The sequence below is a fragment of the Leuciscus leuciscus genome (genome assembly GCF_965113295.1).
Source record: "Leuciscus leuciscus genome assembly, chromosome: 2".
Classification (NCBI taxonomy): Eukaryota; Metazoa; Chordata; class Actinopteri; order Cypriniformes; family Leuciscidae; genus Leuciscus; species Leuciscus leuciscus.
The window spans coordinates 36,006,294-36,024,513 of record NC_138726.1 but is presented as its reverse complement, the minus strand read 5'-3'; the positions used below and the strand labels follow the sequence as shown (position 1 = coordinate 36,024,513).

General features: G+C 37.2%; 1 long non-coding RNA gene across 1 annotated transcript in view; it reads right to left on the bottom strand.

The window, feature by feature from the left end:
- Positions 1-14,658: 14,658 nt before the first annotated feature.
- LOC309492276 overlaps positions 14,659-18,220 on the bottom strand; it is a 61,100-nt gene continuing 57,538 nt past the window's right edge. Inside the window, exon 5 of the long non-coding RNA XR_014203493.1 lies at positions 14,659-18,032. This is a non-coding gene — a long non-coding RNA (uncharacterized lncRNA). The remainder of the gene's footprint in view (positions 18,033-18,220) is intronic.

Genomic DNA, 18,220 nt, shown 5'->3' with positions numbered 1-18,220 from the left:
ATTTCTGCAGTTCTTATTTTGAGTTGTAAACATTACACTGCATATCTGTAATTTGAAGTATAATTCCCTAATTTGTATTTATTTTTCCTCTTCTTCTTCGTTCTTTTATTATTAAAATAATAATAATAATAATTATTATTATTATTATTCACTGCTAAGTAAATGGTCTTCTTATTTAAACCAGTCAAAATGCATGGATGTCTCATAATGTGTTTTAAACTGGAATTGAACATTCTCTGAAATTATTTTTTATGAAGCCGACAATTTTATACAAAATAACTGATTAGATTTTTTTTTTTTTTAAACACCTGAACAGCAGAATGATCAGCAGAAATGAAAGTGATCCAGAAGAGAGATAATATTTGTGTGTGTGTATAAAGGCCTTCTGTACTTATCCTGTAAATGCAAAAGACAGAGGCACATTTTTATGAGACAATGAAGACACTAATGAGACAAGGACATAAAATATAAAATAATTAATAACAATAATAATAATAACACTCTTTACCCCCTGCCTTGCAGCATCCACAGAAATGAAAACAGATTCGTGACACGTTTTCTGAGACCTGTTGTTGCTTGAGCAAATAGGGCAGTGCATTTTTAAAAACACACAGAGATGAAGGAACTGAGTGCACTTTTCCATCTTTGAGTTTCTCATTGTTTTATTGCTGTTGTTTGAGCAGTGTTAAGTGTGCTCTATTTCATGCTCATGCTTCAGAGTATTAATCAGTTTCATTGGCTTTTATGAAACAGGACATGGGGTCAGTAAGCCGTATGCAGTGCATCTAGGCCACGTTATTTTACGTTTTCATTATTTATAATTTGACATTAGCAATATTTGATTTGCAGGTTAGTCTATGAAGATGCAGTTTACTTCATTACATTTAATAAAAGGGGTAGAATGTGCAAAAGAACAAGATTATAATGAGGCTTTTTCAGATTGATATGTGGAGTTACCTTGTTAGCAGAAAAGGCTGATATAATGATAATATTACAGATGAGAGATCTGCAGTCTGTACAGTTATGGAGGTGTGGTGTGAGCGAGTGAATAATAAGGCAGGTGGTCGTTGTTTCAGTTTCTCAAAGGGGAAGGTTATGAGATCTGACAGGATTCAGTATGAGCCTCGGGGAGTTCTCAATGGAGCGTGCGACCTCTTCACGTAACGGACCCACCTCTGGTCTATAGTGTCTGTACTGGCTTTAGCCCCGGGGGCTGGCTGTGACTCCCTGCTGTGTTTTTGGTCTACGCAGGGGAGATCAAAGACACCTTTGGGACAATTGAAGTGCTGCTCGACCGAACCACTGCTCAGCACCACACCTGCCCACCTGTCAATCATTCCCAGGTGACAGGCGTGTGTGGCATGTAGGAGCAAAGGATACAATTAGGGCAATTAGCATTGTCTTTTCATGGATCCACTGCTCATTTGGATTTTCATCTGTTCGTTGTCTGTTATTAGTGTTGTCCTTTATCCTCACTTTCATCCTGATTAGTCCGGTATTTTCTCCCTTTTTCTTAACTCACTCCCGCCCTCTGTTCTCATGGTTCATGATTTCCTGAGGAAAGAGTCTCAGTCTCTGAGACGTGTACACAGCTGGCTGAAAGAGAACCTCTAGATTGAAAGAGCAAACATGGAGGAAGATTTCTCAGCCTGTCTTTGTGTGTGTGTGTGTGTGTGTGTGTGTGTGTGTGTGTGTGTGTGTGTGTGTGTGTGTGTGTGTGTGTGTGTGTGTGTGTGTGTGTGTGTGTGTGTGTGTGTGTGTGTGTGTGTGTGTGTGTGTGTGTGTGTGTGTGTGTGTGTGTGTGTGTGTGTGTGTGTGTGTGTGTGTGTGTATCATGGCAGAGTAATCAAACTGCAAGAACAGCACAGAAGCTGCATCTTGAGCAGCATGTATACAATAAAAATATGACTTTACACAATACTGTTTAATGCTGCATAAAGGAAGTATTAATACAATAACAATTCACAATTGTATAAATAATTCTAAGAAATAAATTTTTGTTAATATATATATTTTAAATATATAATATTTAAATGATACATTTTGAAATATGCTCTGTCATGACAGAAAAAAATAAAGGCTTCTTTGATTCATTTACACAGAGCCACATGTAATACTAAGGGCTGAGGTTGTATATTTTATAATATTTTATTTTCACTAAGGTTTGTGCACCATTCAGAATTAAATTGATTGAAAAAAATCAGGTAGTAAACAGGGTGCAGAATTGAGTTAAATAAGTAGAAAGCCATTATTAAAAAAAATATATATATATATATATATATATTGTTTATATATTTACATCATGTTTTATATATTCCATCATATTTATTTAAATCACTTTTGTGGACCACAGTTTTTTTGAATTTCAGTTCAGTACGTTCTTCTCCCCGTCATAAAAAAATAAATAAAATCATACTCGTGAAATGAAAGTGAACTCTGAAGTCTTTCAATTTAGAATTATTGCACTATCCCAATTTGAATATGCATTGTGTCTTAAATCAGAATTTGGAGCAGGTGCGAAGTCACCTGTTTGAAACAGTTCAGTAAAAAGTACAACTTTCTCAATCTTTCTGTTTCTTACTCTTTCTGTCTCATTCTCTCTCTCTCTCTGTCTCTCTCTCTCTCTCTCTCTCTCTCTGAATCCTGAATCAGGGCTCTGTCTTCTGCTCAGTCTGGCCGCAGGTTCGCTCTGAGTCTGAGGTGGGACAGGGGCCTGGCCGCAGTCCAATTGTGCGAGTCATTTATCTGTCCACTCCTTCAGCTTTTCTCCTGGCACTGAGCGACACACACACAGAGATATTGTATTACAGCTGCCATTGTCCCTAGACAGACAGGTGGGACTCTCACTGTGGGGTCCTAAAAGCCAGGCGGCAGTGGGCAGACATTGGGTGCGTACTTTATTAGTGCACTCATGCCTGCAGAAGCCTCCCAACAGTACGAGGGGAGGGCGTACAGTAAGGTCTTGTCCCTCTCACAGAGCAATGGCTGTCTCAGGCTTGGGTTTATCATCACTGCTGAAATTGCTGGAAGTTCTTTTGTTGGGGTTTTATTGCAGGACGGGTATTTAGCCTCTTTCTGATGCTAATGCCTTAAATTTTAGGGACTCTGAGCTCATTCTCCAAGTCTCAAGGCCGCAAGGGTGGTGACACTGTCCGTTATGAAAACAGTTCCCTCTATCTCTCCCTCCTTTCTTTTTTCCCTTGTGAATAAAAGAAGAGAAGGGCTGCATTTAGGCCATCTGTGCTTCCAGTGCTTGAGTGTAATTTAATGTGTAGGTCCATTTTAAGATGAAGCCCATGTACTCTTGTGTGGTTTGTCTGTAGAATGGAGCCCAGATCGGTTTCCTCTTCCTTTAAGAGCAGTGGGAGATTAAGTAGGTTGATTGTGTTCCTTTCACCATCAGAATGAGGGCCGGTAACCTTAGCCTGCACTGTCTGCCATGGGGCTCAAAGACAGGTAGATGCTCACTCCTTCGTTAATGTCATCCCGTAGATTACGTTTCCTCATCGTCAGAGTGTCTTAAGATGCACTGTAAGGACATGCATTCCTCCTCTATCCTCACATACTGTACAATGCCAACGGAGGAACTGTTGTCAGAAAGAAGGTAAAACGACATATTTTAGCCATAAACACACACACACACACACACACACACACACACACACACACACACACACACACACACACACACACACACACACACACACACACACACACACACACACACACACACACACACACACACACACACACACACACATATATACATGAATTTCTATACACTGTGATCAGCCTCATTGTAGTATGAAGACATCCTAATTAGTTCATATATCTACACACAAAATGTTCTTCTTTGCCCACTTTTTTCCAGCCCCATTTTCCCCCCCATTTTATATATATGGTGGTACAATAATATTTAATAAAAAAGATACTAAATGATTATAAGTATAATGATAAAAAAATTCAATTATTATTTCTAATTATTAATAATTATTTCAGACAAGAGCAGTTTGGTACACTTTAAAAAATGATCAATAAGTTATGGAAATGGTTTTTAGATTACATTAAATAAGTTAAGCAATTTCAACTTTTTTTTTTTGAAGTTATAAGAGATTCAGCTTTTTTTTTTAAGTCTGGTTACATTAATATACTTTGTTTAAATGACATACAAAATTACGTAAAAATTTAAGGCAGAAAGTTCTATTACATGGATGGAAACTTCTTAAACCTTCTGTCAGTATTGCAAAATTAATTTATTGTTCATCATATTCATCATGTGAACAATATGCGAAACTCAAGAATTACTGTAAATTCAGAAACAGCAATCTACACCGTTTGTCTCTCTCTTTGTTTTTTTTCTCTCTCCAAGGTTTTGAACTTGGATACACAGCTCATTGTTTAAAACCTCACGTCTGATTTTACTTATTTGTAAATCGCTTTGGATGAAAGCAGATTAATGATTAAATGTAAATGTAAAGTTTGTTGTATTCAGCGTTTATCACTAATCTGTCTTTTTTTTTTTATCTTCACACCAGACCTGCATGTCTGCTTTATTTCCTTTTTTCTATAACACTTGTGTTCGTTTCATTCGCGTTTTCTTTCTGTTTTCCCCCCTTAATCCATCTCTTTCTCTTTCTTTCTCTCTGGTGTGGTCTCAGGAGTAACGGCTGAGTTTTAATATTAACCTGTTGCGATGAGGGCCGTGAGGCAGCGCAATAAACCTTGTCAGCATGAATATGTATGTGTGTACTCTAAATGGTGGGAATAGAGATACAGGCCCTGATAGGTCTTTTTAGGACTCTCTCACAGGAGCCATTAAGTTTCCAGTGTTGCATTATGGGCTTGGAAAAAAACCTGTAGACATTCATACTGATATCAGTGGTTCTTTCCAGGATGCCACAATTGACCCATGCTAGGATTTAAAACACCTGAAGCTTTGTGTGTTGCTGATCGAGATGCCGTAGTCCTCAGGGCCACTGACCCAGATACCTTTTTTATGAAGAGTTCAATCCAAATCTTGCTGAAGTGAGTCTTTGAATAGAAATGAATGCATCAAAAAGATGTTAGTGTGCTCTCGGGCCAGACGTGACTATGGCATCTGGCATGAATAACAGATATTCCATCCTACAAGTTAATTTTTAATTGATCGACTGTTGGGAAAGCCCAGTTTTAACAGTCAAAATTAGCCCTGCAGAGATTTTTACAGTTTAGGATATTGTGTTTAGCAACTCATTGAAGAAAATATGAATTCTAATTAGTTGCAAGTGACCAATAAAGTAGAATATTCCTTTATAATCTAAAATATCTCAAAAATCAAACATGACAAGACAGGAAATATTAATGAATAACCAGAATTAAAGGGATAGTTTACTTGCGCTTGTTCCCAGAATACTTGTGTTTTCTGCATCTGCAGCACAAAACATTTACTTTCCAATAGAAACAGAGTCCACCCTGTAGTTTAAAACCTCTAAGAGTCCTTTGGCTTTTTTATTAGATAATCGATCCATCCATATTAAAACAACAGAGTAAACTTAGTGTTTCTCATATACTTCATTATTGCAGCCATTTGACCAGGCAGCATATTATAGCAAACTGCATGTCACAGACCATCAATACAGCTCTAATCAGGGTTAGTTATGGCTGTACTATAATGGCCAAGCCTCCTGTGGTCAGTGGGTCCACTGTATTCATGTGTATGTGTGTGCTTGGGGGAAACATGGCGGAAAGAGAATGGGATGCTCAGCATTTGCACTAACAATTTGATTATGTTGTTGAATTACTGTTATATAGATCTGCTGAGGTCTTCATTTCACGGTATAAGAGAGAGAGATAGACAGTTTGCGGTATGTGAATACTATATGCGTGTTTGTTGTGGTATCTCCTTTTTGTGGTATTGGGTTTTGTTTTATCACTGTTTATTTAGTTTGCTGTGTGGGTGTTGTTTGTGTTCCTCTGAGCGATTTGCGGTGAAATACAACCCTTGAGCTGTCACTATTGTGAAAACAATTCTGATAGCCTGGTAACGATAATGCTATTTTGTCTGAGAACATTGTGCATGTGGACGGCAAGACTTGTGCAGCCAGTGCGACTGCGACCCAAGCAATGATAAAAACATTTCATTTCATTTTTAAGAACTTTAAAGAATATTCCATTTGACATTTAGTAGCTGACATCGGCCTGTCAACGATGCCTGTGATTCTCAACAGTTGGTTTGAGACTCACTCAGTGTTGCAAGCCTTGTATCTTTACAGCGCTATATTTTGGACCAGTCGCCTCCATTCAGCAGCAGTGCGGACACAGGACAGGTGTCATCTTCCCTGGCCATGGAGGCAGGTAGGCCTGACCCAGGTAAGATTATCCTCTCTCCTCACCACATAACTCAAATCAGTCAGCGCTATCACCCAGCTCCACGAGGAGCCATGTCATGAAACTCAACACACGAACATGTGACACTTACACCCGTAAAACATCTCCGATATTTAATATTCAACGGCCGGTGTTATTTACATCTCACTCAGTGATAGATGATCAGCCTCCTACCAGAGATACTGCAATTCACAAGAATCACTTTTACATATGTGTGGAATTTCTCAGGTGGCTCATGCGCATCTGATGGAGTCTTCAAAGTAGAAGAAGTGTCTTGAGACACTTCAAAGAGTTATGTCTTTTTGTTTTAGATTAAATTTTAATGTAACTCTATCCTGACTTCTACATTTCTGTAACATAACCCTTAAGTGATGTCAGATGGCAGTGATTAAATATGGATGGAGATTTGGTACATTTTCCTAGAGGGAGAGAAAGACAGAGATGGGTAGTGAGAGAGAGAGAGAGAGAGAGAGAGGGGGGAAGAAAGAGTATACTGCCCCCCAGTTGGGGGTAACCGTTTTTTACGGTTAACACCACCCCACTCCTTCAGATTGAGGAATCTCAGAGGTCCTGTCAGTGTCATCTGCATTCAGAACTAATGGACTTAAAATCAGCTCTACCTCCCAAGCTTTAATGAGTGTTAAATTAATGAAAGAATTCCATCCCCTCCTCCACCCCCTCCCTCTTTTTCTCTAATTCTCTCTCTTTCTGCTTGGTTTTTGCATGACAACATTTTCAGATTGCGTTCTGAGACGGATCAGTCCCTTGTTGGCAGTAATTGGGTGCTGGCCTGGGTTAATGCGCTCACCACCATTAATGAAAACGTTGAGCTGTAAGTGGGACTGTATGAAACGGAGAACGTTCTCAATAGCCTCCAAACAGTCACCAGGGTCCATTCTGCAGCAGGCCGGGCCCAGCTTTTATTGGAGTGAAGTGAAGCATGAATTCTGTGAGGGAAAGATGGAGCCAGTTATATTCAAAGCTGTAAGCCAGACGGTTGAATGAAATAACCTTTTTTTTTTTTTTTTTTTTAGATAAAGAGAATCTCTTGGGTAAGTCAGGTGAATAAAGGCCCACACAGAGAGTAAAAATGCAATGAAAGACACACACACACACACACACACACACACACAGACATTTTGGAAATACTGTGCTAGATGAAATCTGTTTATTTCTCAGGATACATAAAAATTGCAATTAAATAAAATGTAAAAGGGAATACAAATTTAAAAAAAATCCCAAATGTGTTTATTCATTGACATGCAATCCAGTGTCATAATTTTAAAAGAAAATCCCCTAAATATATTCATGACATCATTCAGTGAGAGTTGCTTAATTTACTCTCTCTCTCTCCCTTTCTGTATTTGCTTTTGTTGTGATTAATCCAGAAAGAAGCTGACATATTTTCTTGTAGAGTCTCACAGCTTCCTAAACTACCATACACAAACTTCAGTAGTTATAGTTTTCATGCCACCAATGTGAGAGCACAGCTAAAGGAAAATGAAACACACACACACACACACAAAAAAGACTGTAAACTTGAGTCTATGATAAGATATGTATGTGTGTGTGTGTGCGTGTGCGTGCGTGAGTGTGTGCGCGTGCGTGTGTGTGTGTCCGTGCATGTGTGTGTCCATACAGCACCACCAACAGACATTCAGTGGGGTCACCATCTCGGCATTGGTAACCATCGGCAACAGACCTCTTTAATAGGAGTTAATCATGTACCCTGAGGTGACATGAGCAAAGCGGTTCTGTGTGTTAAACTGTTCCATTGAGCTGGAATTGGTTGATGAGGGTTGTTACAGGATTTCCTGTCAACATTGTAGCTGCATTCACACAAACATTATATGGGAAAAACATGGTGTGTGAAATGGTGGATCAGTAACAAAAGTATGTAAAAGGATGTATCTTATTGTACTTCAAAAAAAGATTTTGATAACATTTTACAAGGTAACACTTTACAATAAGGTTAATTTTTATGAACTATCATTAACAAAGATAAATGAATGAATACGGTAACAAATGTATTGTTCATTGTCAGTTAATGCATTAACTAACATTAACTCATTGAACCTTATCGTAAACTGTTACCCTTTAGGTTTCATTTGTTAGCATTAGAATTAGTTAACAAACTAACAATGATCAAATACTTCTAAAGCATTTATTAATCTTAATTCATGTTAATTTCAACATTTAATAAAACGTTATTAAAATAAAAGGTTATGTATATATTATTTAATGGACCTGAGCTAACATGAACAGTTGTACTTTAATTAATTTACGTTAACTAATGGGACCTTGCTGTGTTACCAAGATTTAATAGAGCTTTTTCACCTTCATTTCTTTTCTCTCTCTGTTCCTCTTTCTCTCTATTTAACAGATTTTATTTTGGCCTTGGCTTACATCAAGACACATACTAAGTGTTAAGTCAACTGTTTTTTAATAATTAACTGTAATCAGACTGTGAATGTAGCATTTAATAATCACTTAAATGCTTAGGAGAAAAAAAAGTTCCTACATAATCAGAAAAAGTACAACTACAAAGTAGCTAAAAGAAGTGTGAGACCAGGAGAGAGAGAGGGAAGAGATGAGATCTAATGAAGGGCTGGAGATGAACAGATTGCCTGGCAAGGAAGGGCAGTCTCACAGTGCGGATGTGACTGCCGTATCGACATATGCACAGAATCTGAAATCTGAATTTTAAATTCTGGAGAGCTGCTCACACTCTTTAGTGTCAAAGAAATGCCATCCTGTACAGCTGTCACATGACACCTCAGACCTCACACACACTCACACCATTAGCACACATACATACACGGCGCATACCTAAGCTTGTGCATCCACACACACACACGGCCGTGAAGGAACTAGTAAACACCGGTCTTGCCAAATCGCAACATCTTAGACACACATGCTGCCCAAAATTCTTGTGAAAAGTCGAGAATGAACAAAAAAAAAAAGTAAGAAAATCTCAACTAAAACAAAAATGTTAATTGTAGCTTATTGTTTTAGAAATGGATCACCTTGTGTTATTTCCAGATATCACTATTGGTGTAGTGTAGTAACCATAATTTTGTTTGCTCATTTTCTGTAGCCACTTTTTTATTTACTGAATAGAAATCTCCAAACAACACTATGAGCTTAGAATTATAAGGTTCTATCTCCACTTTTGGTCGAAATTGAGTTTTTGACATAATCTGATCCATTAGGTGTTTATTAATGCCTGTGTGGTGTTATTTTTGTAAAAAAAAAATATTTTGTTAGTAGTTATTAATACAATAAAAAGGTTCCATCTCTCCATTGCCAGCTGGGATGTAAAAACTTTGATGCTCAATATCTCAGAACTACCCTAAATGGAGATAGAACCTTAAAATTCTAAACTCACGACTTGTCAGAGGAAGAAATTAATGTAATATAATATAATATAATATAATATAATATAATTAATATAATATTTACAGCAACATCAGTATCATTTTTTTCTTTCAATTGCTAACAAGCATCAGTCAATAATGAAGCCACATTTTCAAAATTCTTCACACATTTAGCGAAACAGAAGTCTATGCTGACCAAATTTTAGATCAGGGTGTTATGACAGTGTATGTTTTCTGAATGAGAATTGTTGCCAGTGTTGGAACGAGTTTATTTTGAGACATAAATGAAGTGTTTTGTTGGTCAAGATTAATGTTGGTAATGCAGACTGTATGAGAGTTTTGAAAAAGTTGCTTCAGTATTGACTAATGCTTGTTAGAAATTGAAGAAAACAAAATTATATATAAAAATAATTATAATAATTATAAACTTGCAGTCATGCTGCTTTACTGTAAAATTGTATATACTGTAAATAACTAAGTAAATGACCAGAATAAATGGGATACAACAAATAACCTTTTGCTCATCCAAGCAACACACAGACTTACAACAGGAACGGTAATAGGTGGAGTGATGTAAATAATGAAAACTGTATAACAAAACTGTTTGGGGTTTGGGTTTAGAGGAGGCCGAATTAACTGTTGTATTATACATTATAATATTTGCCAATTATTTACATACAGAAATTCTGATGTTTAATATAGGCATGGTGAACCTTGTTAATGAGTAATAATGAGTGACGCATTGGGTGACTGCACAGAGAATAGAGGAAACAAACTTCATGAGTGTGTGTGTGTTTGTGTTCGTCAAGTCTGTGAATGCCTTTGTGTATTTTTATCACACACACACACACACACACACACACACACACACACACACACACACACACACACACACACACACACACACACACACACACACACACACACACACACACACACACACACACACACACACACACACACACACACACACACACACACACACACACACACACACACACACACACACACACACACACACAAAGCCATCCATGACATGCACAGTTTTGTTATACAGTTTTCATTATTTACATCACTCCACCTATTACCGTTCCTGTTGTAAGTCTGTGTGTTGCTTGGATGAGCAAAAGTTTATTTGTTGTATTTTATCCCATTTATTCTGGTCATTTAATTAGTTCATGTGCATGTCATGAATGGCTTTGTGTGTGTGTGTGTGTGTGTGTGTGTGTGTGTGTGTGTGTGTGTGTGTGTGTGTGTGTGTGTGTGTGTGTGTGTGTGTGTGTGTGTGTGTGTGTGTGTGTGTGTGTGTGTGTGTGTGTGTGTGTGTGTGTGTGTGATAAGAATCTTTAACAAGTCTATTGAGGGTGGCTACACACTTACCCCACATCCAGTCCCCTACTGAATCAGATCTGTCTCTGTTGTCAGAGCACATTAGATACAGGCCAACACACACACATACACACACACGATCAGATGAACAAACTATGCACTCATACTACAAAGATGCTCACATCTCTTGCTAACACACACACTGACATTAGCATTAGAAAATGGGCTATCAGCTGCAATAAGCGAGATGGAAAAGAGACAGAATGTGTCTGTGAGAGAGAGAGAGAGAGAGAGAGAGAGAGAGAGAGAGAGAGAGAGAGAGAGAGAGAGAGAGAGAGAGAGAGAGAGAGAGAGAGAAGCGTAGCGTAGTTTACCATACAACACAAATACTTTAGTATCAACAAATAGGTTTCAAAATATCACATCATCCTTCCTGTTCAAACACAAGAAGCACAAACATCTCACAATTGTTCAAGAGTGTGCTAGCATCAATTATCAACCGACTGTAGCTTCATGATAATGATTTAAAATCATTTCGCGACATCACGCTGGGAGAACGAGTGCTCTCTGTACAGCTACGAAAAACCCAGGGCCTGCATCCCCACACAGAAGAACATTTCTCTGTGTCTTTCTGTGACTTTGGAACATAATTGAGTTTAAACACTCAATACAACATTAATTAGTTTAGCCGTCTGCTGGTGATACCATAGATAAGAGACTATGTAATTCATATTGATTGGAATATGCACATTGAATACAACCTCTTAAGACAAGCCTCCTTTATTAAGCTTGCACAAAGAGCAGGTCATCATTTGTACAAAGAGAGATCGCTTTAGATTTTATCTTTCTCATAAAAAGATTTGATTGGGTTTTCTCTCTAAAGAACCATCGCTCCCCACGTTATTCTACTTTGATTATATTACCTCTTAATTAGTTTGCATATTGAGTTGAACAGAGTTTATTGATTTCACCAGCTTTCATTTGCATTGCAAAATTCTTCTAATCCAATATAATCTTATCCATAGCCACAGAGAGAATAATGACTTTCTTTCTGCCAGTTTTCTTTTATCCCCAACCGTTACACTATTTTATTTTATTTTACTTTTCACATTATCTGAACGTTGTGTTTTTACATTATTTGGCTTGTTAGCTATTTGATATTATTTAGTAAGATGCAGAAACTCTTCTATCCTAACCATTACAAATTTCTGTAAATCGGTAAATCAGATCTCACCTTCTGTATTTTTTAAACCAGAAGTGCTTTAACAGTTTTGTGATAACAAACATCATAATTTTGTATTTCATGACATTTTCACCTCGTGTGCGTGTGTTTCAATATTGCGCTATGTGAAGGATAGGCTTGCATGTATTTTCGTGAGTGTGTGTGTGTGAGCGAGACTTCTGTGGAGAGGTTGATGAGGAGGTGTCAGGTCTGTAGCTGTTGATCTCACACACATTGCAGTGGCATGTTAAAATGTTAAACTATTCAGACTAATGAAACACAGGCCTGAGCTAATGACCTTCCTCGGGGAGTAGACCTGTCCTTCTGGCTCTCTCTCTCTCTCTCTCTCTCTTTCTGTTTGTATCTGCATGTTTTAGTATCGTCACCATATATAGATACACTTGTTTTGAAGTCATAGCTGGCTGGCAGAGGTGTTTTCCTGTGGACAGTGGTGATCTCATTCTATGTGTAAGTGTGTTTCATCATTGGTTTCCATGCTGTATGTGAGAGTATGCAACCCCAGGCGCTCTGTATGTGTATGTGTGTGTCTGTGTTTGTGTCTTTGCTTTAGTCAGTGACTCATTCACCCCAGGTTGGATCAAAGGGCTTTTAAATGGGCCACACTGACTATGAGGCAGAGTGAGTTACCCGGGGTTTACAGCACTATCAGCACCCAGACTATCTACACACATATGCACAGTGATCTACAGCAGTTGAGCACTATGAATAACAGCATTGTTCTCCGAAGAGAGCTACAGATTTTCACTACACATTTAAAAAAAAAGTCTTATATGAAATTAATCAAATATAATTTGAAAATATTTATAAAATATTATTTATTATATATTTTGGAACATGTTAAATCTGACACAACTAATCTCAAATTGTACTTTATTTAAGTAATCAAGCGTTGAATCCCCTTCTTCCATTTCCAGTCAGGACATCCCTTTTTTACTGTAATGGTTATATACCAGATGGATTCCAGGCCGTTTGTACATGAACAATAGGCATGGTCAAGATCATGTTTATGTGTCTGGCAAAAGAGCCATGTAAGTTAGTATGGTATTACAGGAGGAAGTGGCTATGACTAACACTGAGGTTTCCAGATCAAATGCAAACAAAGAGTATTAGTTTTCAACATTTGTAACCGCCATGGCGTCTTCTGGTAAGACTGAATGTGTCACATATGTCGCTAAGAACAGCTGTTTTCAAACGTTGTGAGGCCACAGACCCCCAAATAAAAAACTGTGGCTGTCAATAGGATAAAATAATTATGATTAATCTCATGAAAAGTCTTATTTTTATTTATTTTATTTTGTTATAATTTATATAATATTATGGTTTAATTCATATAGCAAATTCTTGCTGAGGCCTTTAGATTGGTTTTGATCTGAAACCCAGTCCTTGTAAAGCATATCTCTTTAAACTTGACATAAAACAGCCTCCCAGTTTACTGGGACCAGTCGTAATGACATGGCTAAATACTTCTCCCACAGACCCTGCAGCCTGAGGGTGCCACATCACACTGAACTCTGACCTTATCAGGTGAGAAGGCGTAAGTGACTTGTAAAGCATGTAAATGAAGACCTGTGCCCTGCGAGGGGTTACATTAGCCCCTGAGGAGGGACAGAGAGGCGGGGGGAGAAGGAGAAAGAATCGGCTCACATATGTACTGGAGTCCTGTTCCTTGATTGACACTGCTCTTTGCTGACTGCGAAGACACAGGAACGTAGAACTACTTTACATGTCTGCTCTGGGAGAGATGATGAATCTACGAAAGCTTTTATTTTAAGACTTTGAAGAATGAGTTGGTTTGTAAAAAAAAAAAAGAAAGTTTTTTAAATCCATAATTGTATTGCAGTTTCACCATGAGTTCTTAAAGATTAAATTATGTTTAACAATACAATGAAGCCAGATGGACAAACCATATTAATTAAATATATAAAATATTAAGCATAGGTCAATAAGGGTTTTTAATGCTAGCTTATTATCATCTGCAAGAGCAAACATGAATTATTTTCATGCAGTCGCCATCTCTCCTCTGCTCTCCATTCTCTTGCCGTCAGTCTTCAGCGTCCCAGCAGGCACTGAATGATTTATTGACAGGGTAAACTCTATATGAATCAGACTTAATCTTTAGTTATACAGTTTACAATGTTTGAGTAACTAAACGGCATGTGTGTACACACAGTTTTCATCCAACTATTGGGCTGAAATCCGTAGGGAGCTGGGGTAAGCCGCATTGAAGGAAATCTCAGTGTCTTAATGCCGAATGAATTTAGAATTGCACCAGTGTGTATAAACTGCTCACGGTAGCAAGTGGACACCCATATAGATGTAATAATAATAATAATAATAATAAACAGACCAGGTTTTCCAACACTGGTTTTTGAAGGTATCCGTGTTTTCTAGCATGTTGCTTAAGAAGCATCAATTTTCCAAACAAAGCAGTTAACATTTTACTCCTTTTTTCCCAAAACATAAAATGTAATACCCCTTTACCTATAACTACAGAATAACTGAGGTGTTAAGAGAACGTTTGAAATGGATGAATGAATACACACAGGAGATGACATTTTTTTTTGTAGTGTATTTTTATTTTTTTGGTTATCCCCCATACTTTAGCAGCATGCATGCCCCTGTGAAGTGGCATTTTTCTGGCATGTTTAAGTGCAGCTATTGTAAAAATGGCTGGCTTCCTGTTGCTCTGCTGAGCAAGTGGTTGTATTCAGCCGTAAGGAAGGGGAATAGTTTAAATGCAGATGTTTTCACCCTAAACACACCCATGAGACACAAAGTGTGCACAGCAGACAGAGAAACATGAAAATTATTTTTCAACCAACACTAATTCTAAATTGATTTATTTAAGGCCAGAAATGTAGTAGACAAAATGGGTCTTCATAAATAAATGTATGTATATATTTTAAGTTGTATGTTTGTACATACACTCTAAAAAATGCTGGGTTGTTTTTTAACCCAGAATAACTACAGACTAAAATTGGTGATGCAACTTGTACGACAAACAATTGTTACCTCAGAATCAGATATTGACTCGCATAGTCATTTTTAGGTGAGACGACAGATTAATACAGTTATGATTCTGTATCACACGGAACCATGAAATATGCCAATATCTTGAAAACAGAGGAAAGAGTCGTTTCTGTCACTGACAAGCGAATTGAACAAAGTGAGTCGAGTCACTCAAAACAAAACAATTGAGTAAAATGACTAACAGCTCTTTATTACCATTAAATGTACTTATGTACATTTTTGCATATTTTAAAAATGATTTTGCATTCGCTGACTTTAAAATTAATTGGCTGTCGATTTCACTGCGTATTTAAACCGTTAATTATTTCTTAATTCATAGTTTTACAGTAAAGCACAGGTGAAATTATAAGAATAACCCAGCGCTGGGTTGCCAATTGGGTTCTTTTTAACCCAGCCATTTTTTAGAGTGTATGCACTATGTACGTATGTATACTGTAAGAAAAATATTCTAGATTTTTTCTTTTGTCAAATCAACTATTTTGACTTTCTGTTGATTCAACCAATCTCCTTCATTGTAATAGGCTAACTACATTTTTTATTTCAATGAACTTAAAATGTTAAGGTAACCAGGTTACTTACCAACAATATTTTGTATGTATATATGTACTGTACACTGTAAAAAAAAAAAAAAAATTTAGAAAACTTAAAAGTTTAAGGCAACCAGCTGCAGGACATTTTTTAGTTTTCTCAACTTACGTGTTTGAGTTATCTCAACTTTTTTCATGTTAAATAGTTGAATAAACTTTAAAAACTGAATTTTTCATACTGAATTTGTAAGTTGGATTTTTTACAGTGTATGTATGTATGTATGTACACATGTATTTATGTACTTTGTACATATGTATGTACTATATGTATGTATGTGTTGTATGTATTTATTTATTTTAAAGTGCCTTATACACAATTGTATGTGTTGTCTAATGTTTTTCTTATTTACTTTGCATAATGACATCAATGATATACAACAGTGGATTAAATTTGCCCCTCATATAACTCTTTAACAGTTATGGAAAATGTTGCATTTCTGTGCAGTCGTCCTGTGCTAGTTTCAGCAGGACATGTGCTGTCTCTGTATTCTGGCCTAGAGTCAGCTGCTTCATTGACAATGAACATCAAGGAGTTTTGGAAACAGCATACAATATTGCTGCTCAGAAGCATAAAACTTGTGAAGAAGAGACAATATTTTAAGATAGTAAACTATTTGATTTAGGACGGCCTTTTCTACTGTTATTGAAATTGTTATTTCATGAGGATTGTTTTGCTTGTTAACATTATAGTGAGTTTATTGTGCATTAAATTATTCCTGATGTAATTTATGTCAAATGTATTAAGTGTTATATTTATAGCTGAAGCAGAATTACAGTGTACTTGTGTACTTCTTACAACCCCTACTATTCATCCAGAACAAATTGAGGAGATATACACACAACGAGTAAATTAGAAACATTATCAGTCATTTTGCTTTGGGAGATTCTTGAATATGAACATGCAGTTGTAATCTCCATAACTTTCCTAAAAAGTACACAGCATATTCCCTCCTCCTGGTTACAATTATTTCCATCTTTTTAAAATGGCTGTGCAACAATTAGCCCTTGGGTTTAATTTGTGTTGTGTTTGAGATGTCCTCTGATCACCGATTCCTTTTCAGACCTTTTAATATGATGTAATTGCTTCCATAGAGAGTTTGGGGGCAGAAGTGAGAGAAGCAAAGGGTTTTTATCAAAAAAGTATGTCACGACTTAAGAAGTGACCTTGTCTAATAACTAATGTAGTCAGTCTCTGTTGGTTTAAATTTTTAAATGATCCCAATGGACACTGAAACAGCAGTTACCTATAGGCTTAAAATAAATTAAAATATAAAATAAAGTTTAAAATTATGTAATGAATAACTTCATTTCATATGCATAATTTGCACATGAATGTATGGGATGAATTTGATGCAGAGGAAGCGCTCATGACCTCACTCCTTTGGTATGCTGCATTGGTTTTTGTGCTTTTTTTATTCTTCACATCCCACCATTACCTCTCCTCTTAGTTACCCCCTCTGCTTTCATCCCGCCGCTCACCCTCCTTGGTCAGCTCTCTTTTGTCCTCACCCTCCCCTCCATTTTGTCAAGTGTTCATCAAGGGGTCAGTTGGGGTGATGTGAGGCTGTAAAATGGCCCAAACCATGCTGACCATAGAAAGAGAAGAGTTTAATCTCAGTGGTGCTGACCTCTGACTGCTGAGTCTGAGTTAATGTCAGTGCTGAGCCTCCGGCCCCGAGCTGCCAATACCACCATGATTATGACCAATCTGCCCCTCCTAATGCAATTATCTGATCAATCTCCCATTTTACTGAATAAATAACGAGGGAGAGATGGACAGAGGGATGAGAAATGAGGGCAAAAGAGAGAAAGAGAGAGAGCTCTGCAGCAGCACGATTCTGAAGAACACTTTAAGAATTTTAAAGATGTGTGGGACACATATTTGAAAACTGATGTATTCAGTAATAATGCTAATATAAAAGGTGTTAATGCTAATGTAAAACAGCTCAGTAAAGGTGACTGTAGTAGCTTCTCAGAAATGTGACACAGTGCCCCAAACACCCACATTTACTGATACCAGGACTTGATGGAAACCTCTTCTATTCGCTTTTGAAGCCTTCTGGATATTTTCATTCCGCCCAGTCTTTGGTTAGTTTGGACCTAGAAAAGAAAAGGCAAATTAGAAGATAAAGATAAAGAGATATTGCCTTTCAAAGAGGAAAGAGAAAGAAAAATAGATTTTTTTTCGAGAGAGAGGTTGGTGTAATTCATATCTTAGTGTGAGTATATTATCGTTGAGGGCAATGGTTCAATCTCTTACACCGGGCTTCACCTTTCTTTGCTGAACC